Here is a 12,067-nt window from a genome sequence, read left to right as displayed (position 1 = left end):
TGATGGGCCCTGGCGAGGAGTAAAGCTTTGTGTAGTGCAGGGATCAAGGGTGCACGTGTGGGCCGTCAGCTCTGAAAGCTCATGTTGATGATGTTTCATTGAATGGTTTGCACACTGACAGTTGTTTATAGACCAGCATTGAAAACGGCAGCAATTTGAGGAGGGGCTGCACTTCTGTCACATTGAACGATTCTCGTCAGTCCTCGTTGGTCCCGTTCCTGCAGGCTCTTTTTCGACGATTTGATGTTTTACTGGATTCCTGACATTCACAGAACACTCGTGAAATAGTCGTACTGCAAAATCCCCACTTCATTGCCACCTCGGAGATGCTGTATCCCATCGCTCACGTGCCGACAATAACACCACATTCAAACTCACTTAAATCTTGATGACCTACCATTGTAGCAGCAGTAACCAATCTAACAACTGCGCCAGACTCTTGTTGTCTAATATAAGTGTTGCTGACCGCAGCGCATTATTCTGCCTGTTTAAGTATCTGTGTATTTCAATACGTTTGTCTTTACCAGTTTCTTTGGCGCTTCAGTTTAGTATGTAAAGAGCCCTCTCCCCCTACAAACATTCGTATGGGCGCCCTCGGTAAATAGTATTGAAATGGTTTTGTGTACCGACGTATTTAATGAAGGTGCTAACTGCAGCAATTCCGTACAGTAATGACAAGGAAAAAAGACTCAGAACAGTGGAGCAGTAAAGAGTAAGAAAACAGACAACAATGGCTACTTCCGACAGTGTATCATCTACCTAATGTTACTGGCAGACCGGAACAAGTGATTGCCATTACCAGCCTTCTACCAATTCAGGATTTTGAAGGTACAGTTTACACACTGCAACTCTTATTTGTTTGTGAAACCGGTCCGTGAACAGTATTGATGAGTCCAAAGATACATAAAATCTAAGTTTCTCTTAATTTAGTGGCCTTTGCCTGGAAGTTTTGTTTGCAAATGTTCCTACAGAAAGTCTTCAAAATTTAACACGACATTGGCGATCTATGTCAGTGAAGGTCGTTGGTTGGTTCTGCCCTGTACCATCAGTCGGTCGCAGTCAGATTAATAACAGCAAAACCAGGAAAGATTCCACATCACATTACTTACTGCAGGCATATAAGCTTTCTTCTAGTAGTCTGAAAAGCTTTTAGAAACTTCTGAAATGCTCTCACATGTTTACAGACTATTACTGAAAGTTGGTAGATATTGTTCAGAAAGAAAACTTTGAGTAATTTGTAAGGTGACGGAATAAATGAAGGTCAATTTCGCACCTTACATAAGAGCTTCATATATCGTAACGGTAAGGTGAATATGACACCTAACTTAATTCGATGGTAATGAGAAAATTTGCCTGTAAGTATGTAGCGCAAAAGGGATGACACTCAATCGATAGTATTAACTCACCGATCATATAATGCATGTCTATGAGCAGAATGTGAGACAAGCAGCGAGAGGAAACGTTTTTATTTGGAAGCAGTCGCGAGGAGAGGCGAACGTCACACCACAGGGGGTACCACAGAAAGCACTTAGGGCACGTCCCAAGGCTGGAGTCGATGACTGACCGACCAGGTGACTCAGACTCTATTGGTCGAAAAGAGCCGTGACATGGAGATTGAAAGAACCCAGGTGGGAAGATAGTTCGGCTACGAGAACGACAAGACGGAAATTTTCGGAGACTCTTCCCTAAACAGGCGGCAAGTGCAGAGTGGGACACATACTGCTCTGTACCAGGGGGGCGCAGAAAGCTATGCGCAGAAAGCAACGTGTTTTCTCAGTTGTGCGCATGACGTTACGGTGGAAGCAGCTGTGCCAAACAGTACACAGTTCGAATTGTGTGTGATTGTTTTTCTTGTGTTGTTTTGTGTTTCAAGGAGTATTTTGACTGAGTTCTTTCTTCTGAGGTACTCAGTCAACAGCGGAAACATTCGGAATTCGGGAGTGTTAACGGTTTTTGCTGTAATTGATATTTGATTCGGAACTGAAATAGTTAGCGATAGTGGACAGCGGAATCAACATTGTGTTCGCCAGCTCTATAGTTTATGGTTCGTCCTGTGAAATTCTTATTGGAGAATCTACAAGTGAGTGAGAAAATTAATTTTTACAATGCCAGGCTGTGCTGTAACGGGCTGTTTTTCCTACAACTGGAGCACAAAGGGAACTGACGTAATGTATCACAGTTTCCCGCGTAATGAAACATTACAAAAACTATGGTTGTCGAAATGTTGAGGGAAAGACAGTGTAAATGTTGCGCATGTAAGAATATGTTCTCGCCATTTCGCAGAAACAGATTACTTAAGGGATTTACAGTCTGAATTGCTTAATTTGCCCCGAAAAAGAATGCTCAAGCCAGATGCAGTTCCTTCGCGCAATTTGCCGTGCAGTAGTGCGACTGTCAATGTGTCACCCGCAACAGAAGACAGAACCAAACGGTATAAGAAACGAGAACTACATAAGAAATCTCTGGAAACTCTGGAAAAGCTGTCACCAAATAAGAAACATCATAATAAGAGCACATGTACAGACGACAGTTTTTTTTTTTGAGACACAGATAAAGTTACTTTGATGAATACTATAGCGGCTTTCGAAAGAAGGAATGCTGCTCTTACAAACAAGTGTGTGCAACTTCGAACTCTTAAGTAAATTCATTTCAATGCGATTAAATGAATAGTTTCTGATTTATTTGAGCCGAGGCTTCGAATTTCAAGTGTGTGTCAGTGTGGTTGTGATCTGACATTTTACCGATGTGTGAGGCATAAGCTGCGAAAGAATATAACTCATCAGTTTTAACTGTAATATTTTAGCAGCAGAAAAGCAGTTTAGACATCTAATTTCTGGTATAAACAAAATCTTCCGCCAAAAACTTGACGTAAACGCGCATACCGTGTCGTCTGCTTGTGAGCGCTTGCTTCCACGCTGACGTCACTAGGCCAGCCAATGGCAGAGCAGAGCGCTTACTGCCCAACCTTATTATTTAGTAACCTGGGCTCTGTACGACACAGAGGAGAAGTTTGTGTGAACATTGCGTTCTCAGCGGCTGACGTCCAGCTAGAAATTAGCTGTAGCGTCATTTAGCTCCAACAGCGAAGAAACGAACCAGCCAGTAAGTTAATTGTTCTTGAGAGAACTGAGAGGGCATTAAAATATGCACACTGCTCCAGCCATGCACGTACATATCGCCATATTCCAAGACTGGGGTTGAGTACTTGTTTTCTCTCTTAATGAGAAACATAGGGAGGGTTTCTCAGGAAAATTCAGAAAAGGCTTAATAAGTTTTTAGAGGAATGTCAGAGGAAGAGAGCGGCCATGCATATGATAGCTCATCACAGCTAAGGTAAATACCGCGTGCAGAAGCGTAAACTTGTTGGTTCACCAGCTCGTGTCGGCTTTAAACTCGAGCGACCTTGGTTAATCTTTTGCTCAACTTGTTAACAGAACTAACCATCCTCCGTAGACTTGATTGTCATCCTAAATAGTACCAAACTTTAACCGGAATTGGATGATTTATCGTAGTACTAACCAACATCATAACGTAATTGTAAGAATAATTTTGTAAAGAAACTTCTTGTTAAAATTTAATACTGTTGAGCTTAGGATTAGTTAAATTTCAGAGGACAAGATGCGTCATTTTCACAACTGTCTTAACATTGTCACATTGTTAACTGTGTAAAAGCGTGTATATCTGTGAAAAGTTTGCAACATTAAACAAATGTCATTACAGCATACACAGTTGTGTCCTCAGTCACAGAATAAGCAACCACCATCTCACATCTTACAAATGTTGTCGGTGTTATTAATACCAAAAATACGTACGGGCAGCTTTAGTAAAAAAATACAACAATAAATTGTTATGTTTCAGTATAAATTAATTAAATAATGCTGGTTTGTGCAGAAAATATTTTACCGCCTTATAGACGAATGGCGTCTTTAAAAATTGACCTCACTTTTTATGTTTTCAGCCAGTCGTATTCTTACAATTAGTTATCGATAAAACATAACAGTGCTAATCTTACTGAACTGAACTAATAACTACTAGTGAAAAATCTCAGTAACACGAATGAAGTATTATTTAAAATTAAGAAGATATGACCCTCACCAATTGTTTTGTGCTGTCAAAATTGTACTCTAGATGCACAAGCCCGTGATGGTTCCAATTCTGTATCGCAAGCTCCAGATTGCTTACGAGAGTTTTTGGCCCTACGCTCAGGTTTTCGAAAATAATCCGTTAGCTTGCGATTCATTGCAGCAACATCTTTAATCACTCATTCCAATCTCTAATACGCTATTATTTCAGAAAAAATTGACACTTCACGACGTATGATTCGGTCACAATACTCATTTACACACTTCAGTAATATCAATAATCGTAACCGGAAAACAAGTGTTCGCTGACAGCACGTGGGAGAGTTGGAAGGACGACGGACTTTTTTTAACAGTCGATCGGTCAGTCGATTGTTTTTTCGTCCAGTCGGTTTCTTCACTCGGTTGCAGCCGTTGTATGAATTTAACACTCAGTTTCCGGGTTTGAGCTATTTTATTTACATTCTCTTTCGGACTTTTCGGTTATCATATCGATTTTTGGTTGATTTTTAAAATTTAATATCAGATGCTGCCCTGTAAATTTATGTATATATAAATGAACCATCACCTTTTAACACGTTTCTGAAATATCTATGATCAAATTTGTAAAGATCGTTTTGGAACACCCTGTATTTTCTTACTTCTTTATTGAGATAATTAGAAGCCGCCAACAATCAGCGATCGTATACATCGCGACGTCGCCCCGGTCGCCAGACAACTGAATAATATAAATATCATTTGCCTTCTACCCATTGAGTTGTATTAAAACGGATTTAATTTATGTTCATATTCCGTACTACAAACGCGTACTACGTTTCAACATGAACGTCTCTACAATGCGCTTTCGCAAATTCATGTAACTCTCGTGTGTATTTTGCATCTACTCGTCGGTAGGTGGCGCGCGCCGGCTGGCGTTGCCAGCATTGCAGCGCGTCTACAGAATGTATGTGCCCGGGAAAACAATACGATTTGACCCAGATGTCCGGCGATTTCGAAGTTTTTGTATGGGGTTAACAATTTAAGTGTTGGTAGGCATACCCGGCATATTTAGCTTTCCTGATTATTGTATTAATAAACAATAAGACGCCTATTTTAAGAAAAATGATATTTATTGGTTTAGATAGTAAGCTGTTTGCCGCTCTTATTCTTTTGTTAAAGCGCGTTTGAAATACATTGCAACCTATATTGATACATAATTTTAAAAAAGAATGATTGAATCTGTTGAAGTAATATATTCGCTGATTTCTGAAGTCATTTTATCCAGTATAAAATGGTAATCCATTAAGGGGTGGGGCATAGCCCCCTTAGAAGCCCCCCCCCCCACCTTGCCACCGCCCGTGACTCTGTGTCTTCTGCAAGATTTTTTACTGAAAAGAAAACATTTGGATGAATTCTTTATATTATTGTGTTTGATTTACGGTTTCATCCTTCAGAGACGCTGTTAGTGGGATGACGGCTTCCATTGCTGTTCTACATGTTTCTTGGCATATGCTCGTTATCGAGCCACTGGTCCAAAAAATACTCCTGAAGGTTTTCGTCTCAGGCGAGCTCTCCTGAATAAACAGCCAACCATCATCCAACGTTTCCAAAGGAAGATGTGCTAGAGTTGAAGGCATTCTTATGTGGCAGCGAATCGAGCGTTAGCCGCCTCGGCTCACTCTGAAGATGGCTGGATGGTATTCAGCCGAAATATTAGAAGAAGAAGCTGAATTTATCCGGCTGCACGCCCGAGATTTTATGGAACAGTCTTTGCGCCGCGAAAACATGAAGATGTGCAAACCATCGTATGTTTCTCGCTTTTTGTTCTTTAGGAAAGACTAGACAGCTGCAATAGTGTTCGTTTCCTCACAGGTACTTCGAAGATCAACGTGAAGTATAAACAACTGTCCAAAATGCTTTCTCTAGCTATTCAATGTTCCGTCCACAAAGAATCATTCACAGCTTAATAAACATGGTTTTCTTTTTTGGTTGGGACACCAATATTCTCTTATCCGGTCCTCTGTTGTCAGTTGAAAGTAAAAATTTGCTGCCATCGTTGATCAGTGCGTTTTTTAAAAGACTGTTCCTCCAGCACCGATCGGATCTAGTGTAGGTCTCATATATTTTCGCCTAATGCGATGCAGCGATTGTTTCGCATTTATCTGTGACGGTAACGATTGAACAGCCGCCACACTTCTTCAGCGTAAATTGATGAAACCGTAATATGTTTCTTTCGCACACTTTTTTGCACATTAAAAATGTTTTCGTACTTCATTTTCTGTTAGGTGTGGAAGCAAGCATGGCTACCTTCGCGCAGAAGTATGGTACTCTTAGTGGGTAGTCTTCCTTTCCACTTACTTTTTCTATAGTTTACACAACGCCACCATATTACATCTTCTTCGATGGTGTAGTCCACAACATACTGATGCCTCCAGAATGAGATTTTCACTCTGCAGCGGAGTGTGCGCTGATATGAAACTTTCTGGCAGATTAAAACTGTGTGCCGGACCGAGACTCGAACTCGGGACCTTTGCCCTTCACAGCTTTAATCTGCCAGAAGGTTTCATATCAGCGCACACTCCGCTGCAGAGTGTAAATCTCGTTCTGGAAACAACCCCCAGGCTGTGGCAAAGCCATGTCTCCGCAATATCCTTTCTTCCAGGAGGGCTAGTTCTGCAAGATTAGCAGAAGAGGTTCTGTGAAGTTTGGGATGTAGGGGACGAGGTACTGGCAGAATTGAAGCTGTGAGGACGGGTCGTGAGTCGTGCTTGGGTAGCTCAGTTGGTAGAGAACTTGCTCGTGAAAGGCAAAGGTCTCTGAGTTCGAGTCTCAGTCCGGCACACAGTTTTAATCTGCCGGAAAGTTTCATACTGATGCCTGTTGTAAATCAATAAAGACTTCCCTTTGGAAGTCCCGGTGAACTCCATCTTCACAGCACTAAGAACACGGAACGCTACTTGTCAGATCAGAGATTAACTGCAGTATTGAACTATGGAAGAAAGCCAAGCTCCACTGCCGTTCTAGCCTGTCAATAAACTGTCGCGTGGACAGGGTTCACAGAGCAGCAAGGGGGTTTTCATAGTAATATGTGAAACGTCCCCTTTCTACAATTATACACGACTGTGCTTAACCTGACACACAATATTTTTAGCGCAACGCAATCTGACTTTCAGAAATCCCTACAAAAGAATGGCCCTGACTAACATTAACCTATGCATTTCACAAATCGCTTACCTCACAAAAATCTTGGTTACTCGAACTACTGCAATACAGCGAGCGCCACTACTGCCAGCTAAATAAAAGATTCAAACTACGGAAAGCACTAACTACTGATAGGCATAGTTAGCAAATGAAAGATTTTAATAGAGAACAAACAAATGTATTTGCCTTAATAGTCATAATATATATAGCAGTTCATGACAAATTACAAAACTCCGCCATCTCTCCCCCCACATCCATCACTGCTGGCGGCTCACCTCCAAGTGCCCAACGCTACGCGCTGTTCACATCGAGCTGCCGCTGCCCAACACTACAATGGCAGACAACAATGCAAAATAGACACAGACTGCACACAGCACAGCCAGTGATTTTTATACAGAGGTGGCGTTACCAATAAAAAAACCTAAACAGCCTACTTATTGTGTTCTACTTCCGGAACAGACTGTTCCGAGGCACTACTACTTGAAGCTTCTTGGGCTCCATGGAAATGTGAATATACTCCATTTCCGCACCTGTGTCTCTCCGCGCAAGTGTCACAGACTCCTTTGAAAGCCTGCCGTGCTTTTACGTAATCACGGACGTCGATTGACTGACAGTTCCGTTACGATTGTATACAACTTCAGACGTTAATCGTAAACTCAATTATTAAATCATTCCGTAATACTGATTGCTTATCGGGAATATCTTACTGCTAAATATTAAGTGCTTGCATCAGCCGATAAGTAAAAATACAAGTTTACTTTATTTCAATTAAAGAAGTGTTAGCTTCTCTTTCGTTTTTCTCTCTCGACAGTGTTTTGTAAAATGTACTTTACTTAGCTAGTTACGAAGATAAAACAATCATATGCTCTCCGTTATAAATCTCTCGGCGCCAGACATCTTAATTTTCGGCAAATGTTCCTGATAACTCTTGGATCCATTCGGTGATAAGAAGCAGTACATGGATTACTGAGAACCTGTGTTATGTCGACATTCTAACATCTGCTTTCATAATACTACAATTTAGAGACGTGCTTAATTTCAATAGATATTTATAACATACATCAAAAATAAAGAGAAAATTTAAAATTATTTATTGTAACAAAGTACACACGATTAACACGTAAGAATCATAGACATAAACATACAAATTTCTTCAGTTTGAAGCTAATACGGACTTACACAGGTACCATATGTAGCACAACCAACCAAATTTCTGATCTTATAATGATTCTTGGCTTTTTCACGATGGTGGTTTTCTGGTTTTCAACCGAATGGATGACATTTCCTTAGGCACCCATGTTCTGACTGGTTCGATGCGGCCCGACATGACTTGCTCTTCCCCGCCAACTTCTTCATCACAGATCAGCACTTACTGGCAATATCCTGTATTATTTATTGAATGTATTCCAATATCTGTTTTTCCCTGCAGTTTATGCTCTCAAAAACTCCCTCTAGTCAGGTGTATGAATGCATCCCGTCACAGTTTTCTATATTTTCATTTCCTCGTCGATTCTGACGAGAATATGCTCATTTGTGGCCATTTATTTCTCAGCATCCTTCTTCAACCCACATCTCAAACGCTTCGATTCTCTTCTTTTTCGTCTTCCTACAGTCCATAATTGGCATCCATACGAACCTTTGCACCAACGGTACATTCTCATGAATTTCTTCTTCAATTAAAGGCTTGCTTCACTTCCGTTTTAGCGAAGGATGCCTGTTTTGCATGCTTCTTAAATAACCCTTGCTTCGTCTGTCATGCGTTGTTATGCCTCCAAGATAATAGACTTATTAGATAGCAGACTTATTCCAGTTAGCTGAGATCTGAGACTGTTATTCGGGCCATACAAAACATTCAAAACTATACACTCACATTTTACTTCCAGTAATAGCATGGTACGACACATCACTCTGCCTTCTTTAGGCGACCTTACATTGTCAAACTATCTTATGTTGCAAACACTCTTTTCAAATATGATGTTTCTGCTGAATGCGGTAGACATTAAGTGCCAGACATAAGAATTAAACAATTGATGTGTAAGGGGCGATCAAAAAGTTTCCTTTCAATGGCCATGCAGTCGGCATGCCAATCAGTCAAAATCTCCGTGAGCACTGAGGCAACCATCACACCGACGCATCAGCTTGAAGATGTCCGTTTGATAAAACAACGTGTCCTGCGTCCGTGATTGTCTGCTGCACATCTTCGTCCGACGGGAATCGTCTATCCTTCAAGGCCACGTTTGAGGAACCGAAGGCCTGATAATCAGATGCGAAGAGTATAGGGCGAAGAGTATAGGGCGGGAGCTCCAGTGTTTCCCCACTTCCAAGTTACGACATGTGCGATATGGGGACTCGCGTTGTCATGAAGCAGTAGCACCCCTTGTCCAAAGCGGTGGTTTTCGACAGACGTCCTGCCCCAAACAAGTTCTTCATTCTACGAAGGATGCCTATTGGTGTTCGTCTTTCGCCAGCCAAGAAAAGAACAGCAGCACGTTGATCCCGTCTGGAAGCGTTTGGTAATAATATCGCCATAGTTCACGTCTCATGTACTGCACGCACGTCAAAAATAGTCGAATGCCACTGTAATACATTGCCTACATGTCGGTGTTTATATACCTGCATCAAAGTCGCGCTACGTTGCACATACTCTTGCATCAAAGCCCTCAAACGTAAGCTGTTTGATTGCCCCTTATATACCTATGTTTTCGTGATTCATGTTCTGAGACTCTTGAGAAACATGCCACGACAAAACTACTTCACCTTGTATGCAAGATATATGAGACCGGCGAAATAACTTCTGGCTTATGAATGTACAAATACCAGTTACAAAGAAAGTAGGTGCTCATAGGTGCGAATATTGCCGATGATCAGTATAATAGATCATGATTTCAAAAAAGACAGGAATGATTCATAGTAGCACGGAAAAACTCAGAGTAGCCAACTCGGCGAAAGAACAGTTTGGGTTGCAAAACTAAAATACAGGGAGCCAAAGGTTCTTACAACTTGTACAGGAAGCAGAAGGCAGTTACAAGAGACGAATCACATGAAATGGAAGCAGTAGTTGAGAAAGGAGTAGAGAAGACTGTAGTCTCTGCCTAATTTTAATCGGTGTGCATGTTGAGTGAGCTAGGAAAGAAATCAAGGAGAAATTTGGAAATCGAATTAAAGGTTAAAGAGAAGTTATTAAAACTTGGAGGTTTACCGATAACATCCCTCTGTCATGGATGGTAGCGGTCATAAAACATTAGTTGAATGGAATGGCCGGCCGATGTGGCCGAGCAGTTCTAGGCGCTTTAGTGTGGAACCGCGCGACCGCTACGGTCGCAGGTTCGCATGCTCCCTCGGTCATGGATGTGGGTGGTGTCCTTAGGTTTAAATAGTTCTAAGTTCTAGAGGACTGATGACCTCAGATGTTAAAGTCCCATAGTGCTCAGAGCCATTTGAACAATTTGAATGGAATGAATAATGTCTTGAAGTTTAAGATTAATATCAGCAAAATGGTAATGGAACGTAGTCGAATTAATCAGTCGATGCTAAGGGTAGCCGGCGTGGTTAAGGTGAGCGCTCACGATAAGCGGGAATTCCGGGTTGGGGTCCCGGTCTAGCGCAAATTTTCATATGTCACTGTACCTGTCCACTGTTGAAAGCCTGAATAACCTTTTGTATCCCTCCTGGAAGGTGGCGCGTGGGTCTGCTCCTGTAAACTGAAGAGTAGGCCGAATGTAGGAAATGAGTAGGAGTAGGAAAAGATAAAACACGTTGGTACTACGTGTCAAATTATAGATGTTTACTATGGGCAAAAACAAGTTAATGAATGGTTACATAACTTTGCAATGATGATCAATCTTTAGACCCGTCGTAAGTAGTGCACAGTCTCAATAGCAAGCCAACACCCTCTGAAGTTGAAGCGATGTTTCCAGGCCGTCTGCTCTTGGTGAAATGTCCTTACAAGCGACTTCTAATCAAGCTGCGGGCCTATGGGGTATCGTCTCAGTTGTGCGACTGGATTCGTGATTTCCTGTCAGGAAGGTCGCAGTTCGTAGTAACAGACGGCAAATCATCGAGTAAAACTGAAGTGATATCAGGTGTCCCCAGGGAAGCGTCCTGGGACCTCTGCTGTTCCTGATATATATTAATGACCTGGGTGACAATCTCAGCAGTTCTCTTAGGTTGTTCGCAGATGATGCTGTAATTTACCGTCTAGTAAGGTCATCCGAAGACCAGTATCAGTTACAAAGCGATTTAGAAAAGATTGCTGTGTGGTGTGGCAGGTGGCAGTTGACGCTAAATAACGAAAAGTGTGAGGTGATCCACATGAGTTCCAAAAGAAATCCGTTGGAATTCGATTACTCGATAAATAGTACAATTCTCAAGGCTGTTAATTCAACTAAGTACCTGGGTGTTAAAATTACGAACAACTTCAGTTGGAAAGACCACATAGATAATATTGTGGGGAAGGCGAACCAAAGGTTGCGTTTCATTGGCAGGACACTTAGAAGATGCAACAAGTCCACTAAAGAGACAGCTTACACTACACTCGTTCGTCCTCTGTTAGAATATTGCTGCGCGGTGTGGGATCCTTACCAGGTGGGATTGACGGAGGACATCGAAAGGGTGCAAAAAAGGGCAGCTCGTTTTGTATTATCACGTAATAGGGGAGAGAGTGTGGCAGATATGATACGCGAGTTGGGATGGAAGTCATTAAAGCAAAGACGTTTTTCGTCGCGGCGAGATCTGTTTACGAGATTTCAGTCACCAACTTTCTCTTCCGAATGCGAAAATATTTTGTTGAGCCCAACATACACAGGTAG

The sequence above is a fragment of the Schistocerca serialis genome, chromosome 8 (genome assembly GCF_023864345.2).
Source record: "Schistocerca serialis cubense isolate TAMUIC-IGC-003099 chromosome 8, iqSchSeri2.2, whole genome shotgun sequence".
In the NCBI taxonomy this organism is placed as follows: domain Eukaryota; kingdom Metazoa; phylum Arthropoda; class Insecta; order Orthoptera; family Acrididae; genus Schistocerca; species Schistocerca serialis.
Note: the sequence above shows the minus strand (reverse complement) of the source record.